The sequence below is a fragment of the Pungitius pungitius genome, chromosome 14 (assembly GCF_949316345.1).
Source record: "Pungitius pungitius chromosome 14, fPunPun2.1, whole genome shotgun sequence".
NCBI lineage: Eukaryota > Metazoa > Chordata > Actinopteri > Perciformes > Gasterosteidae > Pungitius > Pungitius pungitius.
This window is the reverse complement of record NC_084913.1, coordinates 14,669-30,621: the sequence shown is the minus strand read 5'-3', so window position 1 is coordinate 30,621 and position 15,953 is coordinate 14,669.

Genomic DNA, 15,953 nt, shown 5'->3' with positions numbered 1-15,953 from the left:
GATTGACGACGCGGTCGAGAGGATCAAGCGGGAGGTGTCCTGCGTGTTGCCCAGGATAGCCGTGAGCCGTATCAGGATGATGAATCCCCAGCTCGCCGATGGCGAGTTTGGCTTATTGGTGGCCGCGGTAAAGAAAAGCAACATCGAGGTGACCGGCCAAGAGGAATCGTCACCTTCACCGGCTTCTCGGTTTTCGGTGCCGGCGGGGACCATCTGCACCGGCTGTCGCGGCGGCACGAAACGAGCCAGAGTGGAGGTGCACAGCAACCCGGAGAAGACGGCCAAGTGCGACGGCGAGATGACAATGTATGAAACCGACTCAACCGCCGGGTCTGACTCGGACTGACCCCATGTTAGAGATCGGCCTCAATCGACTATGTCATTGAGGCGTCTGGAAGAAGTTGCCAAAGAAACTACGCGTGCCAAACAAGAGGAGCAAACCGTACGAAATGAAAGCTTTGAGTCTTAATCGTGTAATAAAAGGGTGTTCACCCACCGTATTGACGGAATGCTGAGAAGTGTGTGTGTTTTTATTCTGTGCACCTCGCTAAACATTTACTTTCATGAGCTACATTTGTCTTATTGAGGATGGGTTCAAACACAGTAGGACTTATTGAATCAGTACGACAAATGAATAGGCGAATTGGGGTTAAGACACTCTTTATTTGAAATAGATATGCATACATGTATTGATATTGTCAGTGGGGTTCAACACGTTTACAAAGTCAAGGATGAGGTAACATTACCGGACGATGAGCGTTCTTTTTTTTTGCGTTTCCTTCTGTGGTAATGACAACACTCTTACAGAAACGTATTAGACCAACCAAGAAATAAATGCGTAAACGAACGCGAGGCTTAGTTCTAGTGAAAGCTAACACGTTAAACCGTATAACTTAAAACAAACGGTTCCACGGCAGAGGAGTGAGAGTTCGGTCCACTTGCGGAAACATGTGAAACACGCAAGACAACCGCGTGACAGACTTCCAGACTCTTTCTGTGCAAACACTTGCAAAAAGGTTCAATGACTTGAATTGCGGCACTGATGTATCGTTTGTAGTACCGATTCCTAGGTTTTTTTATGCTAACTAGAGGTAAATAAAGGAACATCCCAGTAGAGCTGCTACCAGTCCAAGTGCACAGTAGAGACCGACGCGTTCTTCCCATAACTTGTGTCCACTTGAGAGTGTCTCTCATCGGCTAACATCTCACACGAGACATAAAGGGAGTCGGGGGAGCGGTCCGCGCTGGTTGGGGAACATCCATTCCAGTGAGATGTTGTGGTTCTCCTCTGCGTGATACCAGCCCAGTGTCACGTTCACTACAAATAAACCTGACGAGGAGAAGGAGGGAAGGAGGTGACAAAGTGACAGCTTTAACACGTAGCCTTTAGACTCCCGTCTCCAGATGGTCCCGAGGAGTGTGTGTTGATGCTTCACGGTTGCTTCGCTAACACAAAAATGAACGGACCACAGACACGGGAGGTCAGGATGATGAAGATCCCCAGGATGCCGCAGATCATCTTCTAAACCCTTTGCGGTCAGCACCGAGGACCTGAGATGTTACCTTTACGGAGTGGCCAACCCGTTGAGTGTGGTGATTCACACGGAGAACACAGAGGAGCGCTTCCACCGTAACAGTTACTAACACGGGTGTACTGACAGTACAATCGCAGTTATTATGACCTTTTAGGAACTTTTCAACACGTAAACTACTCGTGCAGTGAGGTTCGTCCTAACCTCATTGTGAAAAAGAACACTACATCGATATCTGAGTTTGTGTGTGTTGTTGGTGTGGTTACGTCGTTGTTGCTCTCATCTGCCGCCTTGTAAGAATGAAATAAAGACATGTCAAACCGAAACATTGTACGCGTTCTTTATTACTTTCATACAAACAATTCTCACAGGAAGGACCGCGTTACAACCCGCTCTATGAATGTAAGAAATGAAGCATGTTTAGGTGTAGCAGTTCGACCGTGGCCATCAGCTGCCTGTATGAGCATCCGAGCGTGTGTAAGTCCTCTCTCACGGTGAAAATGAATCGGGTTTCCATGCTGCCAATTGTACTCCCGAGGGAGCCCTTGTACACTCTCGGAACCCTCATTCCACTGCGACCGTTGAGCCTAGCCAACTCCTCCGTGGCCCTGTGGTAGTCGGCCTCTCCGCAGTGGGTCATCTCCAGCTCCGCGTGTGCAACCCGTGCACTGATGAGCGGATTGAGTATCCCGCTGACGGAGATGAGTCTGTAGGAGTTCGAGTTCGAGCTGTCCTCGGGACAGGTGATCCTGGTAAACTTGCAACTGGGAGGCTCTCCGCTTTGCTGTGATAGCCTAGCCACGTTGGGCGGGTCGAATGAACACATTCCGTATATGTTCATGAAGTCGTACGACGCGGACGCCGTGCTCAGCTTTTCCACGTGCTCCCTCACGAGACTCTTTAAGGTCGAGAGCGCCTTATTCCTCAGTTCACAGTACAGTCGCTTGTACTCGGCGTCGACAGTGCCACAGCGTTGCTCGGGCAAGGCAGAGTCTGCCCATTCGTCGCGGCGCCGGGCACACTTTTGACGCGGAGGTTCCCCGCGCCTCGAACCCGTGGCCGGCTCGCTTGATTCCTCCCAAGACGGAAGTTTACCGTAACACGCTTTAATGGCCGTCGCCACGAAGAAAAGTTCGGGGATCCCCGACCGCCACGTCGGGTGCCCCGGTCCGCACGTGGCCATAACAAGGTACGACGTCCTTCTCGAGTACCTGATGGACGAGCTGGAGTGCGCCACCGCGGCCGAGTCCAGGTTCTCCAGCGAAGCCTTAATAGAGTGTCTGGTGAAGCACCGAGAGCTGATCTCCGGCCCCCACGTTTGGTCTCCCAGAGCCCGTGCCTACGTTCGGTTCGAGGAACGCGTCCACGGACGTTTCGCGACCCTGAAGCCCGACGGTCCCGTTGTGGTCCAGCTGCTGGGCAAGTTGCTGCCCTTGTACTGCAGGCTGTGCTTCATGTCCTCGTCTCACTACTGCGCCAGAGCTGCAGCGCAGGCGTTGCTGGCGCGTTTGACCGAGTCGCCGGACCGGCGGAGCGACGTGGTCGAATTTGAAATCAGAACCCTCCGGTACCTGACGGACAACCTGACGTCAACACCTCCGTCCGAGTGGGGAGACGCGCTTCAGTCCTCTGACGTTTCAGTCGAGACCAAGATCGCCGTCGAGCTCCTCTGGTCTCATTTGGTGCTAGTGTACGCTGGCAATCGTAAGCTTCTGCTGTGTAATCTGGAGCTCTTCTTTGTCCGACCACAGGACTCCCTCACTTTGTGTCCCCGCGAGCTTAGGGCTGCGCTATTTGTGCACGGTAAGCATGAACCGTTCTCTCAGCGCAAGGAACGCGGCGGACGGCGACCGGTTACGTGCGCGCAAAGGTGTCCCGTTTTGCAGCCCTACTCGGACCCCGGGTCTGCGGGGAGCGCCGCTCGAGCCAGACGCCCCACTGCCAACCGACTGTACGAGTCTCGAGTGTCCCGTCTTTGCTGGCTGGGAGCCCTGTGGATCCTCGACATCGCGTGTAACCGCGCCCCCCTTCACTGGCTCTACAAACCCGAACCTCACAGAGCGTAGCCCGCGTGTCGTCACGGGAGCGGAACCCGCGGCGCGCCACTGCAGTCACGTTGTAGCAGCGTCTCCCCATAGAACGAATGAAACGCTCAGGGCCACGGGTAGCTGCGTGGTCGGGTTGGAGACCGCCGTCCTTCTCCACGTGCTTCACGTAAACACAGTCGGCAATCAGAAGTTCGCAGCGACGGTATTCTCCAAGCGTCTCCGAGAGTACGCTCGGATACAGTCCAACACCACCAAAACTAAGCTGCAGAGTAGACTCAGGTTTGTGTCGGACAAGAAGAGGTTGTGCTCCCAACACGGCTACAAAAACACCCGCATAGAGTTCTCCTCCAATCCCAGTCGCAGCGCAAACTACACCTCGAACGCCAAGCACCTGCTACAGCCGTACTTCAGAGGGGTGTTCGAGACCATCGCCTTGTCGCAGGGAACCTGCGTGGTGTCGACTAAACCTTTCACGGTTAGCAACGAGAACCTGACGTGTTACCTTTACGGAGTGGCCAACCCGTTGAGCGTGGTGATTCGCATGAAGAACACAAATAAGCACTTCCACACACCATTCTTCTTCTCCTCCGTGAACGTGGCCGGCGAGGAAACCAAACACCAGCTCTTCTCGTCGATGGCCATCAACTCGCAGAAGGTCAGGAACGTGATCGACGAACTACCCAAGGCGCTGGGCGCGGTGGCCCGGCTCGTGGAGACGCACGTGCATCTCAACAGGCTGTGCTGCGAGCTGGCTCATGAGCGGCGCGGCATGCTGACCTCGCGGGAGAAGATGTGTCTGGTGTACCTGACAGAGACGTACTTTGTGCGCGTGACAGACCGCGGCCACCCAAAGCACTGGCCCGGGTACAGCCGGTCCGTGAGAGGTGCGTTTGTCGAGCGGTACCGTAGCGATCTCTCTTCATTTCAGGATAAGGTTCTCACCAATTACCATCTAAAAAATCCAGAGTTTGTTCACTTGGTGCCTTGGCTCCTCGACAACCCGAGCGCTCTGCACGAGGAGATTTTACTAGCGCACGAGGCGTACCTGCGAGGCGAGGGTAAGGCGAACGCAAGAGCGGAGCTGATTGTCACGGTCGCGTATCACGCCGACCAAAAGCCCGACCGCTCCCCGCCCGCCGGATTCCCCGGCACCGAGGAGGTCGATTTCGGGGACCTCGGATACCGCGAGGAGACCCTACGGCTCGCCCTGGGCAAATCCAAAAAACTAGGCGTCTCAAAAAAGAAAACAACCTGAGGCGCGGGAGCCGGGCACCGCGCATACTTAAGACGGGGGCCGCGCTGGAGCTTGGCAAAGTCGACGATGTCCCGTTGCGGTAACCCGGCCCCGGGCGCGCACTCGGCGGCCTCTACGGCGTGCGTGCTCCGGGTATGGGATATAGTGAACAGACACTTTGACTCGCTGCTTGCAACGAGCCAACGGTTTTCCACCAAGACCAGGGCTGAGATCAACATACAGACTCAGGTGAAGGAGCTGCGGGACCTCGCGGAAGCGTGTAGCGGGCGACTGAAGACAATCGAGGCTTTCGTATCGGAGCTGCAGAAGCGAGAGACCCGCGCCCTGCCCAACGACTGCGCGTCCCGAAATGCGCGGACCCCGGAACTGACGGGCGAATGGTATTTCCTGTACACAAAAGACAACGGCATCTTCGGCTACATGCAGCTGGTTCCGGAGACGGTCTCGGTTACCGCCGAAGACGGTCAAAGGAGATGCCCCTGCAAGCGAGCCGAGTTCACCATACCTACGGGGGTGTTGAGCGATGCGAACGAGGACTCGGTTGACGACGATGCCGAAGAAGCCGCTCAACCCGGGCGCCGCCGCGACTACACACTGTGTCCCTGTTGTCGGACGTCTTTCAGGGCCTCAGAGTTTTGGAGGCACGCGTTGTTCGAGATAGCGGAGAGAGGTAACAAAGTGCCGGCACGGCAGTCCTTGGATCGCTCAGAGACACCCAGGTGGATAGTCGAAGAGAGCTCCGGTTGGAGCGACCCTATTTACAGACCCCGAGGTCTGCGAAGCACGTGTGAAATCGGGCAATGTCTCGCAGAGCTGAACCAGAAACACTTTTTTTCGGAACACGACTTCTCGCGAGCTCTCGACGGCACCTTCGAGTTTCTGGCTTCACTGTTGGGAACCTGAACCATGTTCTCCTACTCGTATCGACCCGGTGAACTGCTTTTTCCCTCCTCCGCGCCTTCTCTTCCTCATCCCCCCCCTCTGCCCGCAAAGTCCCAACCCCCCGAGCCTCTGCCTCGTCTCGCCGGGGAGTCCGACGATAGGATTCTGGACACCATACGAGATGACTTTGTGACACTCGACTACCCGATTGGAGCGGTCTCGCGAGGCAAAGATTGCTACTTTGTGCAATACAGGCCGACCGATAACCACAAAAAGTGTGCGGGGTTGAAGGTCGACCCCGTGCGGCAAATCAACATGTTCGTCCGGACGCTGCGAGACAGGTCCGTGCCCGTGGAGACGTACCTGCACACGGCCGTCCCGTCGACCAGAAAGTCCTTCCTGGTGAGAGTCTCGCTGGCGGACATCACAGAGCTCAGCCTGGAACCCCTCTGGATGGTCAAGGGGACAGTAAGGCTGTGCGCGAATCGGCAGCGGGCCGCGATCACGATAGACGATCGCTCGCTCCAGCCATGCTTCCTGGATCCTCGGTCACAGCTGCTCGTCACTCGACCCGAGAGAAACTGCACAGACGAATTCCTGAGAATGGCCGAGGAGGGTTTAGCTGGTCACGACAAGGAGGAGATGGACGACGACGACAACGATCACCGGCGGAACGACGGCGGGAGAGAGGGACCCCGCGAGGAGTGCGACGCCGAGAGGGTTTGGCCCACGGGGAAGCGCGAGTGTGAAGTCGACGACGACGGGGCCACGGTGTCACGTAAGAAACGCAAAAAACGGACCGGGGGTTCTCGCTCGGGCCCCGGATTTGAACCCGACCGGTGCGAGGAGAAGACGGGAGCAAGGCGAGGGTGCAGCGACACACCTGTACAGGCAGATTTTATTTGTGGAAGGCAAACAGGAATGAAATCGAGACAACATCAACGTCGAAAGAGAGGAACGAACTTGATGCACAACGAATCTCCGAGGTGCCCTCGTTTCCCCCCTCCAAACCCAGTCTCTCTGCAGGATGACACAGACGACGGCACCGAGTCTCGCGTCGAGCCGGCCGCCGGTACTTCGCACGATCAGAGATCAGAGAACCCTGTCGCCGTATCCTCAGCGAAGGCTCGCGTGGGGCAGCCCTGCGTCAGTCCCCCCGCGCAGAACCCGACGCCTCAGGGTCCGGCGAGTTGGGGTTGCTGGCTGATGTAGCGCTTCAGATCACCCCCGTCGTCCGCCGCGATGAACCCCTGCTTTGGATCCTGGTCCGTTTCGTCTGCGCATCTCACGTCGGACGGCCTGAGACCCAGCTTGTTGGCCAAGAGTAAACCGTACGCCGTCGGGTGCAGAGAGTCTCGCGTCAGCATAATGTCGTTGACTGTGAGCGAAGCGTCTGGCTTTCTCCCGGACAGGCTGTCGGCGAATGTCACCCCCGAGGTGTTGAGGAGTGTCACCAGCGTGCGGTGAAACACGTGCACAGGTGACCCGGATTCGAGCTCTCTCACGGTGTCCCTGTTGTTGTACTGGATGGTGTTGTGCCTCCTGTTGAACTGGCTGAAGCCGGACAGAGCGCTTCTCCAGAAATTGGTCCACATGCTCAAGGTCTCCTCCAGGTGGGCCACGCTGACAGAGGACGGGTAGCTGCACACGAGTCTGACGTCGGATCCGAGCTCCGTGACCGGCTCGCCGGCGTCGCCGCCCTCGCTGTGGGCCTGCTCGAGCAGCCCCGTGACACTCTCGGCCATCCGCAGCAGCGCCCGATCCTTGCACTCGCCCTTGAGCCGTTCCAAGGCCAGGCGAGGCCGCCTCGTCACCTCCGCTAGAAACTGCCGGACGAGCAGAACCTCTTTGCCTTCCGAGATCATCAAAGTCATCATTTTACTCAGGCTGTGCGAGACGCTGGCGGACTTGTGCTCGGACACCGTAGCCCCGATCCCGGATCTCAGAAAAACGTCCGGTAACTCGGCGGCGTTGAGTCCGAACATGTCGGGCCGCTGGTCACTGACCAAGAAGCGGGACAGGTTGTCCAGCAGAGGCTTGCCGAACGCGTTACCCGCCACCGAAAGCCCGCCGCGCTGCTGCTCTCCGCGGGACGAAAGCATCACGTCGGCCAGGTGGGTCAAAGAGGAGCGGTCCACGCCCGTGCTGGTGTACACGTGTCTGGTTGACGCCGCGGTCAGCCCCTGTATGGTCTTGTGAAAGAGAGTAGTCCAGCTCTTGACCATCGGCTGAGCTCTCTTGGCCAACGAGGCCAGATCCGAACCCCAGCAACTGTCCCACGTGGATATGTGCCTGTAGAGGACGCCGTCCACCGCGGCCGTCACGAGGTCCGTCTCTGTGTCGTAGAAAGCCAGACAAGTCGAGGCTCTGCACTCCGGCACGACCGGGCAGCGGCCGCACTCGAAGGTCTTCATCACGCCCCACAGGGTCACGGTGGCCATTTTCAGCTCCGTTTCCTTGATCGGATCTCGCCTCAGCGACACGTCCCGCTCGACCCAGTCTCGGACAATCTTGCACACCACGGCGACCTGCGTCTCAGGGACCGAACGCCTCATCAGCAGTTTCAACGTGTCCGCGAGTCGCTCCAGCGGCACGTCCAACACTGACGCCAGAGCCCGCTCGTGAGCGTCTCGCTCTTGCACGGCTTCCGCCGCCGCGTCCGGGGGGCTGAGGCTGTCCCGTGCCGTCCTGAAGGAGGGTTTGTGCTGTGCGCCCGAGGCTAGGCGACCAGACCGCCCGTCCTCGCTCCGCTCCGATCTTTTCCGTTTACCGCGGCCACACCCGTGGTCGGCAGCGGCGTCGTCGTTACACCCGGGCTTCCTGTACGCATCCCTGTGCACTGCCGGCTCGGACGAGACCAGGTTGGTCACGGTCGCCTTTCCCGACAACCCCAGGCCGAGAGCTCTGAGTTTCTTCCAGGGTAAAAAAACGCACGGCACGAAACCCGCCAAGACGGTCCAGCGAATCACGTTCCTCAGGGTGGTCTTGATGTGTTCGCACACGTGAGTGGAGGTGTAGCGGGCGACGAGGTACCGCACAAGGCACGTCGCGCTCTCGCTGCCGCTCCCCAGGACGTTGTAGAGCAGCAGCTCCACAGAGAGGGCCGGGCTGAACGTGTTGACAATCTCCTCTATCGCAGTGGCCAGCTGCGGGTCCTCGCTGACGTAGAGCCACGAGTCGAGGTCTCGATGGACGGGGGTCAACCCGTAGTACTCATAGTCCACGGCGTCGGACCGACCCCGTTCGCGTTGACTCAACTCCCTTTTTCTGAAGACCTCCAAGTCGCGAGAGCACCCCCTGTCCCCCAAAGCGGCTTCGGCCAGCTCCGTTTCGCAAAGGACCAGCCGCTCTCGGCGTGACATTCTCGCGGCTCTCGCCATTGTCCTCGACAGCCTCCGTTGATCGCGTCGGCCGCTGACGTCTGGTTAACGACACCCTAACCCGCATTTTGCCGTGGGGGGTGGGGGTAGACAGAGGTGGAAAAACCGACAAAAACAAATGGTCTGGGTGTGGGTCAGAGCCTTGTGTTGCCCGTGTGACAATACGCGTGGTCCGGGTGGTCATTACCCCTGCCGCGACGGCAGCGCTATCGAGCTCTCCAACCGCAGCCGCGACGCCATCGACGCGACCACAGACGTGATTATCGCAGAAACCCTTCTGGAACGACACCGTGACGATCCGGGTTTACTAATGTACCACCACAGGTGCTCAGTAGAGATGCATCGAGCTCTCTGTGAGCTGCCGGTCAGGTCCCACGTGGCGCGAGTCGAGGAGCTGTGCGGCTCATTCCGCGAAGGTGCTCGCTGCCACGCGCACGTTGTTTAGCGCTACCCGTCAGCGTCTAGGTCGGCCTCCGGGTTTCCTGGAGGCCTGTCGTTTCGCGTTTACTCGAAAGATCATGAGCGTGGTAACCGTGGACCCGAGCAGCTACACGCTGAGGCCTCTGGAAACCGTCGCGCGCCTGGTGAAAGCTCCCGACTTCCTTACGGATCCGACGAGCGCTTTTGCCGAGTACATGATCGACAACCTAATCAGAGCCTCGGCTGCCAACAGTTCCATCGTGGCCGACGTTACCGTGTTGATATCGCAGGCCCACATGGGTGTTACGCTGTTCAGACAACAGAGGGACACGAGTCGCCTGCTCGCCGGCTTTGTGTACAAAATGCTGGTCCCGGACGAGGCGGTGCCCACGGGGACGCGTTTCTGCAGGCGCTACACGATCACGGACCAGCGTGAAGCTCAGCAGGGCACCTACGACACCGTGGGCAACGGTGTGCAGACCAGAGAGTACAGCCAAGTGTTTCAGCACACGTCAAAGGTGGTCACGATGCAATTCGGAAGCCTCCTGAGCGTCACGGTGCCTTCGCTGGCCACGGAATTGATCAGAAGGGAGCTGGACCGGGTCAGCACTTCGTGGGAGCTGACCAGGACCATCGAGGTGCTGAGATATTGCGCTGCTCAACCCACGTTGACGGACAGGATCGCGCAAAGGACCCGGACGGACGGTCGCGCCGAGAAGCTGGACTCTATATTGGTGATGGCGGAACTCATGTGCGGCATGATCAACCTGCAGTCCGACTCGTTGGTCTGCGCGCTGGAAAATGCTCGCAAGGTGCTAGGGAGCGACAACCCCGAGGTCCTGATCGTCGGTGACACTCTGTTCCGGGTCATCTCCCAGAGGAGTGCCAACAGCGTGATATGCTCCCAGATAGTCAGTGAGGACACCGCCGTCACCCCGGAATACTCGGTGTACACCGTGGCCAACGAGAAGGGCAGAATCGGCGGAGGTTACGAGTTTACCATGCAGCCGGTCACCCAGCACACTCTGGCACACAAGGACCTGCCCTTCGTCAGCGAATCGAGCTTTCGCGACAGCTCGATCCGGATGAAGGTCAACCACATTCGGGTTGGCGGCGGCGCCACGGATAGGATCCCCATCGTGCACGTGGACGGGGTGCAGATGGAGCACGGCAACGACAGAGACACGTCAACCGAACACAAGGCCTTCTGCAACACCCAAGGTTTCAAGTGGGAGTACTTCACGGTCGGCTGCGCGGCGCCCGCTCTCAACCAGGTCAACCCCTCGCACGTGCTCTCCACCACCGACTCAGACGACGTCAACTACAAGCAGCTTGCCCAGCGATCGCCCTCCGTCTCCTACCTCCACCAGTACGACGGAGCGGTCGCGTCCGTCAGCCTGCGTAGCCTGCACCCCGTGGGTAACTCAAAAGAGCTGTTCACTCGCGAGCGCAGGTCGAGACTGCAAAACGACGTGAATGCCCTAATGAGAGGCAATCCCAACGCCATCCCCGTGGAACACCTGGCCCGGCTCGCCTACTGCAGGGACTGGTACGATAAGATCGGGAATCCCGCGTCCGTACTCGAGTTCGACGCCCGCAACATGGTGGTACCCGTCCCACCCGACAACCATAATGGACAAAATGTGGCGCCCGAGCGCTGGGCGGTTAGGCCTCGCGTGGCCCTCTTCAACTCGTCGCCCATGAACAACCTCGACAACGAGATCGCTCAAATCGGCAGCGAGTTACTCGCTCACTTTGGCGACACGGAGCACGCCAAACGGCTGAGAGACATCTTGGTATTCCTCGACCGGGCGCTCCATTACGAGCAGGGCATAGAGTCGATGATCGAAATGAGACGCGGTGTCATGGACGGACAAGACACCGCCGAGGTCGCCGACGGGTCCTGGACCAAGGGAAGATCATTTTGGTCTTGGGTGGCCGATCCGATTTGCGCCGTTCACGTGCGCCGCGTTCTCGGGACCAAAGAAACCAGGGTCACGATCACCGCGGAGGAGCGGACCGTGTTGGTGCAATTGGAGGGATTGATGGACAGCCTGATTGGACTCTTTAAGGGCATTGTCGGGAACAGAAAAAACTCTGTGATAGCCTCCATGCCTCTGTGCTTCGACGCGGGCGGCGTTCGACTTACGGAACACGGCTACCCGGAAACCTTCACCTCGGACGAGGTGGACTATTGCAATCTAATGTACTGGATGATTCTCCCGGTCCTGGGAGCTCGGGTGTACAGTCGCGTCGACCTGGACGAAGGCGCCGCCGTTCGCGGCCCTATTCGATACAGGCGGGACGAGCTCAATCTGACCGAGGAGTTGGACGTGGTCAGCGGCAGAGCGCTCACCGCAACGCGCCTGAACGGACAGTGCGCCTTCTCCAAGGTGATTCCGCGGGGCTGGTTCGATGTCAGCAAACTGTTTGAGCCCACCGCGTTGACACACCAGAGTTGCACGGACCCCGGCTTTAGCGAGACCTCCGTCGTCACGTACATGTGGGCGATCAGACTGCAGAAGCTGTCGGGCGTCGGCAACACCCTGGCCAAGGTCTTGCTGGCGATGCACTACAGCACGCTGTTGACGCACAATGTCGTGCGGGATCACTACGACACGAAATACTACTCGGGCATGTCCTATCTGCTGTTCCGAGGCGTGCGCTTCACGGGCTGCGGCGTCTCCCTCATGCAACAAAAGTCCGCCTCGTACACGCTGGGCACCGGCATCGTCTGCAAACCCACGGCCCACAATACGCACCAGGTGCACACCGTCAACCAGTACTGCGAGTCCACAGTGATACCGGAGACCCTGGAATCCCCCGGCGTGTACATTCCCAACCTGTACATGAGAGACGTGCGAGGAGGCGACGTGCACGTAAACACGGGTGGTCCATTCGACATGGTGGTCGCGGACGCGTTCAACGGGTTCTGCCCAGAGTCCAGTACGGCGAGCGGATACCGGAGACCTTACATCTTCACGACCGGTCGCTCCGAAAGGCTCGGTGGCGCTGTTACGCGAGACCCTCTGATGAGATCCGAGGCGTACACGTGCATGCCAACTCTACTCCATCCGTTTAGCTCGGTGCTCAGGAACACTAGGAACAAGCACGCCAACAGACACCGCCACGCAGAGGAGAGCAACCAAAAGCTCTTTTGTAACACCCTGCACATGGCGGAGTTCGAGAAGGGCGTGCTCGATCCCATCGGGGACCCCTTCAAGGACACCGTCGACAGAGTGAACGGAGATAAGCGTACCACGGACATCATGCAGCCCGCGTTGGGAGTGGCGTTTTGCGGTACTTACAGTATCGGGCTGACGTCCGACAAGAAGCTCATGTGTGCCAGCGATGTGACCCGCGAAACCCTGGTCGATAGGCTGGCGCCTAGAATCAGCGGAACGGGTATATTTGCCTGCAACCCCATGGAAACCACCTTTCGCCTGATCAACCCCATCTTCAACAGGATATTCGGGAGCATGCGGTACTCTCGTTACCTCACGTGATACGACGGCGTGGCAGCGACGACGCCAGCAGCGGTCAGCCGCGCCCCGGCCGAGTGATGCGCAGCCGAGGCTTCTCGCACGACATAGTCCGAGGAGTGTGCATCTTTACCGATTTCGTCTTCTCCTGCGCAGTGAGCTTTTTCACCTCCCTGTACATGCACCCCGGAGACCGGGAGAAACACTTAACGCGGATCAGGCGGCGAGAAGAGGCGGAGGTGGACGTGGCGATAAACACCGTTTCGAGATCCATAGCAAGCTTAGACGCCAACATAGCTCTACTCGAGGAATATGTGAACACAACTGTCGGAGAACGGAACGAGGCCAACAAGTTCAAGAACGAACTGCAGTCGACCCGGATGCAGAGGGCCGACCTCCGCTACCTTCTCGGGGCGCTCCGTGGAAGACTCGATGTGCGGCGGCTGATTGGCGCGGTAAAGACTCTGTCTGACAACGTGGGACTCCAGCTCAATGCGTCCGCTTACATCAACAGGCGGGTGCTAACCCTGGCTGTGCAAAGGGACCTGGACGACATGAGAGAGCCCGTCACCAGGGCCACCGTCGAAGACGCTTACCAGGACTACAGTAGAACAAAATCACAAATTAGCGCAGACAACGTTGTGTAGTGAGCTCAAGTACGCCTTAGACTTTCCTCTTTCCCCGCTTTACGTATTTTTGTTGGGCTACCTGTGTGGACAGTGCATGTGTCATATGCATCAAACGCAATAAAAACAACATCTTGATATACACGTTGTCCCTGTGCTATTTTGTGTGCACACACTGTGCCTTTCGTTTGCAATGTTCTGCCGTGTGTGTGTGTGTGTGTGTGTGCGTTGTACAGAGAACAGGATCCGGACCAGGGCTCTCAGTGTTTAGAGTCGCGGCCTCTCAATCTCACAGAGTGCCAAGTCGACATGTGGCTGAAATGCACTTATTGTACGCTCGTATAAAAGCATCGGCTAAATGACACGAAATGTAAAAGGAAAACACGCATTCCCCTCTCAGTGTAGTTACAGCAGAGCTGTCCCCTCGCGAACCTTTGCGCCATGATGCGGATTACTATTGCTGCTCTCTAGCCCACGGAAGTGTGGCGAGCATTATGCCTCGCTTGACAGGGCAACGTGTGTGGCGAAAGGGACGCGCACACACACACACACACACGCACACACATGCACGCACGCACAAAAACGCTGCAATGAAAGTAGAGAAGTGGACGACAGAGACAGAAAGGTGGGGATCGGGACAACTCAGTTGATTTTAAGTTTTATTTTATTCAGGGTTACATAAAACAATAGACCATAACAGAGAAAAGAAGCTTAGAATCCATACTCGACAGCTAACAGGTCAATGACAGAGGACGCGTTTTCGAGCAACTAGATCAGATGTCCGGGCTGGATGCTTGGTCGAGTCGCAGTGCTTGATGCGCATTCCACGTGTCTCACGGGATAATCTAACAGGCTCTCTACCGTGGGGTCCACGTAGCATGCGATCACAGCCAATAGTGCGTTGAGATGATGGTGGTGCGTGAGCTCTATGTACATGGGTCTGGTCAAGGGACTATCCTGGGGTCCCAACAGCACACCGACTCCCTCGAGGTCACGATATGTCACCATGACACAATCCAGGTTTGTCTTTTCGTGACCCGTGAGGGTCCTGCCCTTCAAGAGGAGGCAGTTGTGCCACTCGGCCATCGCGTTATCCGAGACGATGGGATTCGATGGAGTGGACAATGCCGTTACTCGAGGACAGAGGGCCGGTCGGTCAGGCGTCTTCCGGGGGGGGTTGACTGCGCAGCATTTGCACCAACGAGATGCAAATCTTTGTATGCCTGTGTGTGTGTGTGTGTGATGGCTGCGTTGAGCGGTCTCCCTCGAGCATTGTGCACACTGTTTGTAAATATGGGGATGTGAAGGGACAGGAATGCTGATGCCGAGGTGACGTCTCTGTTATTGCGCCTGTGTTTGAAGCGAATCAATGGCTACACAGACGTGCCGGCGGGAGAACCGCTGCGCGCGACTGTCATAGCCGCGGCATCTGCCGACTCTCTCTCGTCGGCCCACGGGGAGTCCTGCGGTCCCTGAACCACCCTACATTTCAAAAGGCCATAGTATAGGCACGTGGGATCCGCCGCGCGTTCAGGGTCTAGCCCTCGCCAAACCCACCGGTTATATTTAACCATAAGTTGTTCCTCTGATGGACAACCGCGTTCAGGTCCCTTCAGGTTTTCCACCTGTGACATTTCCGCGTATAGCGGCTGTCCGTCGTCGGTTTGGAGCTCCACCACCTTGGTCCACGGCTCCGTATTTATCTGGCGGTGGCTAGTTGCCTCGACAGACGGCGAGTCCTTTGTGACAATCGGCGGTAGGCGGTTGGGCAAGCTGAAGCGCACGGTACGAAGACGCATAAGTTGGTTTTCGATCAAATATCCCTCCGGGTCTTTCATTTTTTGTCTCATGCAGGTGCACATGTGCGGGCTGGACGTCCATATCACCATGTCGCCCAAAGAGATGTCGACATACACGTCCTGCAACTGGTCAGCGTAGTTGGGTCCCCATCTGAGCTTCAGTTGTGTGCCCTGCACGGCTGCGAGTACAGTGTTCAGGATCCAGGGGGACGATGAAGGGCACGGCAGGCAAAACGTGTGTACCGGATAGTAACGCTGCCCGTCATAACCTGGCAGATAAACAAGTCTTCCGCCGGGCTCGGCCCATTCATCCGCCGTTTCTTTTCTGCGGGGCGTCAACAGGTTGAAGGCCCTGCTATAGTTCCCGGTGCTGCAAAAGTACGTTTCGCTTCCGAGGCGATTCTCGCTGTATTCAAAATCTCTCTTTGGACGATCAAGGGGAAATGGCTTTTTTGCGTAGTCGAAAAACAGCCCTCCGCGTGGATAGTACGTTGGATAGTAGTCTTCCCCTTCGTGTGACACGACAGAG